This window comes from Mus pahari, chromosome 10 (assembly GCF_900095145.1).
Source record: "Mus pahari chromosome 10, PAHARI_EIJ_v1.1, whole genome shotgun sequence".
NCBI lineage: Eukaryota > Metazoa > Chordata > Mammalia > Rodentia > Muridae > Mus > Mus pahari.
The window spans coordinates 40,604,300-40,613,778 of record NC_034599.1 but is presented as its reverse complement, the minus strand read 5'-3'; the positions used below and the strand labels follow the sequence as shown (position 1 = coordinate 40,613,778).

The window sequence follows — 9,479 nt, the reverse complement described above, 5'->3', positions numbered from 1 at the left end:
GGAGGGGAGGGGAGGGGAGAGGAATACTATTCCTCCCCTGCTAGGATAGGTTTCCTTCCCATAAACTCCATAGTATACTACATAGCCCAAGAATCAAGGATACAGATCTACCATACTGCCTTCATTAGGGTTTTACTGCTGTGAACAGACACCATGACCAAGGCAAGTCTTACAAGAACAACATTTAGTTGGGGCTGGCTTATAGGTTCAGAGGTCCAGTCCATTACCACCGAGGCAGGAACATGGCAGCATCCAGGCAGGCATAGTGCAGGAGGAGTTGAGAGTTCTACATCTTCATCTGAAGGCTGCTGGCAGAATGCTGGCTTCCAGGCAGCCAGGATGAGGGTCTTATATCCCACACCCACAGTGACACACCTACTCCAACAGGGTCACACCTAATAGTGCCACTCCCTGGGCTGAGCACATACAAACCATCACACATATACTTACAAACTCAGTGGCCATTTAGCTTCTCTGACTTAATTGCCTCCTATACAATTTGGAAATGATAATATTTAAATTGCCAATGTTTATGAAAGAACACCTGGCACTTAGGAGGTGATTCAGATGCCCCTGTGCCTTGGAAAACAATGATGGCAAGCTCACCATCCCATGACGGAATCCAAGCCACCACTGAACTATTGTCATTGCGAGAAAAGTCACAAGGACAGTGAGCCGCCTGTCTTCCCCATAACAAATCCATCCCTTGGTCCTCGTGAAGTAAGACTGGTTCCTCCTTAAACATTGGAAGAAGGGATGGAAGGAAAAGAAAAGGGAACGAGCATTTCCTCCAGTTCTTCTCACCTCTGGCCACTCAGCTGGGTCACATCCTAAGACCTGATTTTCCTTGGCTGCCTCCTACGAATACTCGGGTGAGTTAGTTCCAGCCCTCTCTGGTCTGCAGTGCACTGAAGCTATGGATTGCCAGGAGCTGGGACTCTTACAGCCCAGGTGAGTTGGCACCTATAGCCAGGACCTAGACACCTTACTGATTTAAAGTTAGGGACAACCAATCACAGAGGGGACAGAAAAGAACCTGCATCCCATGTTCTTTCTCTCCGTACATCAAGCAGGGTTGGCTAACTCCCAAAGTATCAAGATAGATACCAAACCATCCCAGGAAAGATCTGTCCTGTCTAAAGGAACAGGCTCTCCAGACCACAGCTAGGAAGCTGAGGTCCCCACGGCCTTCACCTCACATACATACACCTTGTTAGCCCTGTTGAATTCCAGGGGAGAGGTCCTGGGGTCTTCCTCTACTATTCCATTTCAGATGGAAAATACCTGCTCTCACAGAGGCCCACTGTGGCTAGATGAGGAAGGTGGAGACTCAGAACTAAGCTCCTCTGTCCCCTGTCCCCTGGAGGCTGCTCTTGTCTGGGCCACATCCAGTGTGAACAGGGATGAGTGTTTGGAGACATGCGGAAGGCAGCGGGTGCAGAGGAACTGGGTCTTCCCAGGTAAAACAATTACACACCCAAACAATCTGCAGGCTGTCACTCAGTGTGTGTGTGTGTGTGTGTGTGTGTGTGTGAGAGAGAGAGAGAGAGAGAGAGAGAGAGAGAGAGAGAGAGAGAGAGAGAGAGAGAGAGAGAGAAGAGAGAGTTTTCTGCTAGAAGCAGCTATGTCTCACTGAGGGAGGCAGGCCTTGTATGAGTACCTGAGTCTGGGCCAGGGTCAGGTAAGGGTACAGGACTTGGCTCTGCCACACCCCTGGAGAGCTATGACTATTTACTATGACTAAACAAGAATTTTCCCAGTAGTCTTTGGAAAGGGCAGGGTGGGAGGTCTGCTGACCTCCCTTTGGACCAAGACCATCTGCTTAGGATAAAATGGTGCGAGGTCTGGATCCCTGGCAAGATGCTGAGGCCCAAAGCAGGAATGAGCCCAGGATGCAGCTAGCTGGGATTCTTAATGGGCTAGAACCCAGCACAGAGAGGCTAAGCTGGATCTCCTGCAAGTCTACAGTGTACACAGCCTAAAGCTCGGGGTGGAGGGGGCCCTGAACAGCCAGCAGAGCCACAGCTAAATCCCAAATACCCAGGAACAAGAGGCATCAAAATAGACGACCTTGGGGGTCCTATAAATGTAAGCGTGGTAGTCATGATTACAGTTGGTACCCTCACCCTGTGGGGTCCTGATTAGGGAGGGACCATGGACGTGGGAGAATAGAGAGCCTCGATCATCAGTACTAGGAATGCCTGGATTTGATAGGGTTCATCAGAGGCATCCACACCCCCCCCCATAGGCCCCATGACCATTCTAAGCTGGGGGGTCAAAATGTTGATAAACAATTATTTATATTTTAAACAGAATAATTCTCCGTCTGAGAGGAGGAGGACTCAGAGGTCCCTATGCTCGGGCACTTTGCTATCCCTCCCTCTCTGGCTGCACGCATCATACTTCGTAGGATCAGCATGTGAGCAGGTCAGAACACTGGTGTCTTTTTCTGGGCCCAGGGAAAGACAGGTTAGGAGACTGTTGTCCTTTAGCTGTGTGGGAAGAAGGCTGAGTCCCCACCAGAACAGTGACTTAGGAAGGTGACAACACTGGAAAGACTTGTCATAGCTTGAGACGAGGGAACTGGAAAGGTGGTACCTGCTGCACATCTGTCAGGCGGAGGAGGGGTGGATAGTGCTAATAAATATGCATGAACTGTCTATAGGGCGTGTCTACTCTGCCAAGGGCTGCAGTGTGCATGCCAGCCTTTTCCAGGGGTGGGTGAGGCACGTGTGAAAGAAACTGAGTGAAGTCCTGGTGCTCGTTACCTACAGCCCCAACGACCCCACCTCTCACCTCTATGATGTTTCCAAAAGAAAAATTCTTGGTCTGGGAGGGAGAAGACGAGTTTGGTGAGATGACACAGCCAAGGGCTACCTTGAATGATCAACAGTTTCTTGTCGTTTATGGAAACCCTGATTAGCCTCCTAGATCAGTCAGACTTGCAGTAGAACTGGCAGCCCTTACCCTCTGAAAGCTTATATTCTAGGAACTGGACTAGGCATAGAGAGAGGGTGGGACCTTAGGTCTGCACTAGCTCGGCACCTGAGCTGTCTCCTCCTCGCCCTTTGGTCAGGGCTTTCTGACCCAGGCTTCTCGGAGGTTTTCTAGAGCATCTGGGGGGCAGCCAGCAGCAGAGGGCAAGGGTAGGGGCAGGGGTAGGAGTTGCCAAGCATGCGTGTTTGTGTGTGTTTGTGTGTGCGCAGGCGTGTTGTTGGCACGGACGTGACTCTGCATTCTCTAGGCCCGTAATGAGCCCTCATTGCAATGGGTTTGATGGAATAATTATATTCTGGAAAAACTGCAGGAAACTGCGTTCCACTTCTTAAAGGGCAGGATCATCAAACATTTGTGTTACATTATTTGCAGTCACACCTTCTGCTGCATCTGCTCCCTTAAAAAAAAAAATCTCCAACTCCAATCTGATCTGAATATATAAATCTGAATTATCACAGCAAAGGCGATACGCTCACACCTTTTTTCTTTTTCTTTTTTTTTTTTTATCTGTTGCCATGGTGATTAGATAAAATTCACGCCAAGTCTCCAGGGAAGGATGGAATTATTTCAGACAGTTTCTCACCCCTTTCCAGCTACTTCTCTCTGTAACAAGCCTGGGCACCATCTCTGGGCTTGGGCAGAGAGTCAGGCAAGGGAAGAAGGCTGTGATTCATGGGGAAGCTTTGGTCAAGTAAAAGAAAGTGTGCATCTTTCTGAGACACTTCTGGTGCCCAGCCAGGCCCTAAGCCGCAGAGCCAGCTGTGTGTCCTCAAACCTACTGGCTCTGTGGGCCTGGAAGCCACCTGAGAGGAAAATCAGAGGCTCAGTGTGTGAGACATCAGTGCCCTTGTGCAAGGTCAAGGCAATGGGAGGTGCAGAAGTTGGCCTTGACCCTTTGCTTTGCTCCCTCCCAAGTGCAAGTCCCCACACAAGGAGATTTTCCTCAGAAAGTGAGAGGTTTGCCTCCCAGCACGGGGCCTGTGTCTCCCACTGACTACCCACTGGAGTCTCTGCAGGCTGAGAGTCTCAAAGGGGCTAATTATCGATGGATGTGATTTGTTAGCAGGTTTTATGGAAAGAACTTTATTGACCTAATTGTTATGTTAGCACCCTGAACTCTGCATGTGTGATTTTAGAGAAAGGCATCTCTGTACTTGGCTTAAGCCTTCCCATTTTTATCCAAAGTCCTGGTTCCTGGGTGCGGGAGATGAGAGCCTCGGGGAACCAAGAACAAGGTCTGTAAAAGCTACTGCTCATTATTGAAGCCATTGCCGAACAAGAGGGACAGCTTCGTCAGCCAAAACCTGCAGGGCGGGACAATAATCTGTATTTATTTACTTCGGTGGCTTGCACATTAGGGTCTCATTAGTTGTCCCATGGAAGGGAAGGGAGGAGGCGTGTCACTTCAAGCCTGTCTCAACACATTTTACCAGATGAGACTTAAGAGCACTCTGGAAGCAGGGGAGCACGGTGGTCCCCTCAGGTGCTCAGCCCAGCTCACTTCCAGGTCAGCGCACCTAGAAGAAAGGGCCACGAGTGGGTTGCTGAGGCAAAGAAGAGGTGTTTGTGACTATCAGTCAGCTGGAGAGCATCTCTTTGGGTGGCCACTTGGGTGGCCCCTCACCTATTCAATCAGATAGACTGGAAGAGGGTCTGGTGGTCAGGAAAGGGTAGTTTGCTAAGGAGACTGAGTTCTCTGCTGACCGACACCCTTCACTCACTCTCAGGAACTCTCCTCCGGTTCAGAAGATGCTGGAGGAGGAGAAGCCTACATCCATCATCATCACCAGAAAATGTCCAGTTCTATTGTCAGGACTCAAGGGCCCCCATGGTGAAGCCAAGACCGTCTGGATGGCTGGTCAGGTCTGTCCCGTGTTTACCCAGAACCCAATGACCTTTGTAAGGATGAGTTTCTGATCTTCTGCCAGCTCTCCACATCTGTCCCAGGGGAGCTACAGTCCCAAGATGGTGGCAGGGGTTGGAATACAGAAAGACATGATGGCATGGTCTTGGGAGTCAGGCAGAACTAGCTTCCAATCCCGCCCAAGCCCTTAATGAGCTCATGACCCGAGGCAGCTAACTTCTCTAAACTTCGGTAACACGCAACGGGAATACATTAAAAAGCTACCACAGAGGGCTGGCACTGGAACGGAATGAGCTGAGGTCTCTGAGTACTCAAGCATTGTGGGAAGACTGAAGGAAACGGTCAGTGGTACCCAGACCAAGGGAAATAGGTAAGAGACGCTCCTTTTAGCATCCCCGTGTGCTGAAAAGAGGCCAGAAGACCCACATTCAGATTCTCCTCTACCATTTGTCACCTGTGTTTTAGGCATGTCACTTTGCCTCAGAGCTTTAATCTTCATTTATAGAGCGAGTCTGCTCTGTTATTAACTTGTGTGATAAATGTCATTATTCTCAGTTTTCAGAAGAAGGCTTTGAGAACTTGAGTGGTAGAAGTTGGCACAAAGCTGCATCTTCGTGGGTGATGAAGGATTCTGACCCAATAGCAGCATCTTCCTGCCTTGTCCATACCAGGGTCCTGGGAGACCATGTATGTATACTTGGCTGGCTATAGATGGTGGTACACAGCTGAGTTGCTACAACCCAACTAGGTTTCCAAGAATCACTTTGCATTGGCAGCTGAGACCTCGGACTTAGGTAGCCTGACCCTGGCATGCAGCTTGTGGTCATTCTGCATGACAACAGACCAGAGACAGGAGGTCAGAGAGATTGCTGTAGAAACCATGGCTATCTAAGCACAAAATGTGTGAGTCTGGGCTGAATTGTCCCCAAAGCACCTTCTCCGTTTTAAGCATCCATACCTCTGGGATATAGTTTCTAGGGACAAGGTGGTACAGACACCTTTGCAGAGGTGAAGGCTGGTCTTCACCTTCTAAGGACACATAGAAAGATGACATTAAAGAGAAAAATGAGTCCTCTTAGGCAGTCAAGAACAGACCCTAGGGTCTTTCCCCTTTAAGAGGAGAGGAACTTCTGACTTCTGGTTCAGGGCTGTGTGAGGCCGGAAGGGGGAGGGGTAGACAAGCTCCCAGAGTCTAGAAATTCAAAGATACCGTGCCCCCCCCCCCCGCAACATGAGATGCAAAAGCTCCTAATTGGAACTATGCACGCACCCAGCACCGATCGCTCCATGATGTGGCTTTCAGAGACGGTGCAGAAGGCAGGCCTTCATTAAATCCGACACCAGGGAATTAATTCAACTCCCTGCCATCAGTCTGTCTCCGTCACCCTTTCCCCCTCGACAGCCCTGGCTCCTTGATCTTCCATACCTTCGTGTCGAGAGAGTTCTAACTGGAGAAAGGCAGCCACCCCAACTGTCACCTGAACTATGACTATATCCAGAGCCAGGATGGGTCCCATGCTGGGAAGGCACAGCCTGAAAGTGACAGGGGTGGGGGCAGAGAGACATACGTACTGTGATTGAAAGACGGCAAAGGAAGTACCACAGCACGGGGATGCTTCATCCCAGCAGCAGAATGGAGGATGTGAGCTGAGGATGAGAGTTTACTGCCCCTCCCCCCAAGCTCCCACCCCCCCACCCCCACCCCCGTTTTGCTGTCCTCCAAACTGTGACTCTATAATTCAAGACTCTTGGGGAAAGAGTCATGTGGAAGAAAGAGCAGGAAAAGGAGAGGAGGGGCTACCTGGGAGCTATCCAGACCATCCATCCTTCAATTTCATAGTACCTACTAGCCGACTACTGGACTGACCCCCTCACTTACCTACCACCTGCCTATAGAAGATCTACAGTCTCCTGGCCCAAACTATGGACCAAGACCCCTCAGTCAAGATGAGTGAGGGCAGGACCTGGGACAGGTAGGATCCCATGAGCCATGGGATCTCTAGTTGTTGTCAAGTCTTTGTTTGATCCAATATGGCAATTAATGTTGTCTTTGCTTGTGTGGAGAAGAGACAAAGCTGGGAGACACTGCCCAAGGGCACCATGTCTGAAGGAGCTGAACTTTCGAAACACTTAGTACTTCTGTCAGAAGTCCTTGGACAACTATCCCCGGGTGACATGAGAATGGTAACACTTCTCCTGACCTCCCGGCCCCCTCACCCCCAAAGTGGTCCAGAACTTTGAAGGAGGCAGGCAACCACTCCTATAAAAGCCAAGGTGGAGAATGTAGATTATATGCATAGTAATTTAGAATAAAAGAAGTAGGATGGGTCAAGGAAGAACTTTCCAGAAAGAACCAGCTAAAGTCCTCAGGGAACTAAGACAGGCTGGTCCAAGAAATGATAGCCATGAAATAAGAACTTGTTACCAGTGTCACGTTTAATGTGAGAGATGTATGAGGCAAGGAGCCTGCTCAGAGGGTCCTGGCCCAGGATCTGAGTCCACCTTGTCCCTGCTCTCTTGTTGAGGGTCCTTCTCCAGACAGACTCCCTTCTTTCAGAAGACCCCCCTGATAGGGAATTCCTCTTGACTAGAATCAAATGATCAATTCAAGTTAGAAACAAGACAAGCTGGCAGTCATGGCTTCCTGGGGATGTGCAGACATCTTCACATGGATGCCAGGCATTTAGAACACAAAGTTAGGATTCGAGCCAGCTGGTGCAGCTCAGACGGGGCAAAGGGCATCCTGTTGCTATCTAGGTTATAGAAAGCTGCTATTCTGGTTTTGGAAATAAGAGCATGGAGAGGTTTAGGAAACAAGCCCAGAGCTGCTCAGAACCAGAGATGAGAAGGAGCCAACTCCATGAGGTAGCTCAGAAAGAAACCCAGGGCAGGGCACACTGGTGAGCGATTCACCGGTCCCTCTGCTAGCACCATCTCCTGTATGAAACTTACTCCTGCAGGTCTGGGTTTCTGAAAAGATGTAACAAACCTAGGCATGTCCAGAAACAAGAGCCAGAATGAGAGGAAATCGTGCCAAGTAATAGAGGGGATCAGAACAGAAATGGGGTGTGCCATCACAAGGAGAATAGGACCTTAGGGAGGGGGTACAGGAGAGGATAGGAGCTGTCTGCCAGTCGCTGATAGGCCTCCTGGATGGGCAGGGGCGGGGCAGGCAGCAGGAGGGCTCAAGGGTAGAACCCCTAGAAAGCAGATTCTAGATTTTAGTTCTTGCTGAGAACTTTATAAAAGAGGGACTTTCGGATGAAGACGGGAATGCCCACTGTGCGCAAGGGAGTCACACTGGAAGACAGTGTGAAGACCATGTTCCAGCTCTCCTCAGTATATACTTGAGAATTTTACAAGACTATGAGCCAGAAATTAAAGATCACTCAACTCCCTAGAAATAACAGAACAGTCAGTAACAACCTTCAAGTACTTCTCTTGAAGTACATATGCACACACGCACACACACACATACACGCACACATGCACGTGCACACACACATACACACATGCATGCACACACTGATAACACCACTAGCTCTGCCCTCTTTGTCAGTATGATGAGATAGCCCAGTTTCAGAGGGTCTCAGCATGAGTCTACTCTGTGGAGAACGAGGCCAACACCCTTATCCTATAATATAAAAAGATACTTCCTTTTAATATTTTTGTTTTGAGACAGTCTTACTACACATCCCATGCATCCTCAAATTCAAGATCTTCCTGCTTCCGTTTCCCAAGTGCTGGGATTATGGTTATATATCACCATGTCCCACTAGCAGGGGCTTCTTGAGACTTGGGTCCCAGGTCCAATCAAGGCTGCAAATGTTGTCTTTATATATCCGCCAAGGGACTAGATTCAGTGGTTGTCAACGCTCCTTCTGGACCTCACAAAGCAGGTTTACTGTCTGTTATGTACCGCTGGGGAACTGGGTGAGGGGATCAGAAATGGAGAAAGAGGCAGGAGCAATCACTGTTCCAGGGCAAACTGTAATAAAGGTAGGTGTCTCTAGGAGCCAAAGCAAGACACAAGCTGGCAGTCCCTGGACCTCTGCCTGGGAGACCCACAGCTTCACAGATCCCAGGGCAGGCTCTAGGGACACTGAGGGTGGGGCAGGAGATCATTTTTCCCTCTCTGATTTCCCTGTGTGTGCTATGACCCCAGCTCGCAGCTTTCTTTTGTAACATGATCTGGAAACTGGGAGCAGCCTATCCAAGGGCTTAATTATGAGTTCCTCCTGGCCTCCCTTCTCCAAACCACTTTTCCTTGCCCAGATGGTCACTCAACGGTCTGTGTGCAACTGTCGATCACCTGTCCCCAGGACAAAGGGCTGCTACGACCCTCCCAGGCTCCTGGCTTTGGGAAAGCGGAGACTGCCAGGCCGTGCACCCCATCACTCCTCCCAGTGTTCTTCATTTTCAGTGGCCTCACGCTGGGTCTCCAGGCTCTCGTTAAAGAGAGAAACAGATTATGGTAGGTCCCACGGCAGACACAGTTCTTCTCCTCTCATATTTATACCACGTTTATGGCTGTTATTTAACAACTAAGGCACACCAACCATCCCTAAAGTGGCTCTGGAAGAGGAGTTAGGAAACAAGTGTCCACAGGACAGAGCTG

At 49.7% G+C, this 9,479-nt stretch overlaps 1 protein-coding gene across 2 annotated transcripts in view; it reads right to left on the bottom strand.

The window, feature by feature from the left end:
- The window catches only part of Dscaml1 (DS cell adhesion molecule like 1), a 321,027-nt gene that overhangs the window by 276,571 nt on the left and 34,977 nt on the right, over positions 1 to 9,479 (bottom strand). The window lies entirely within an intron of this gene.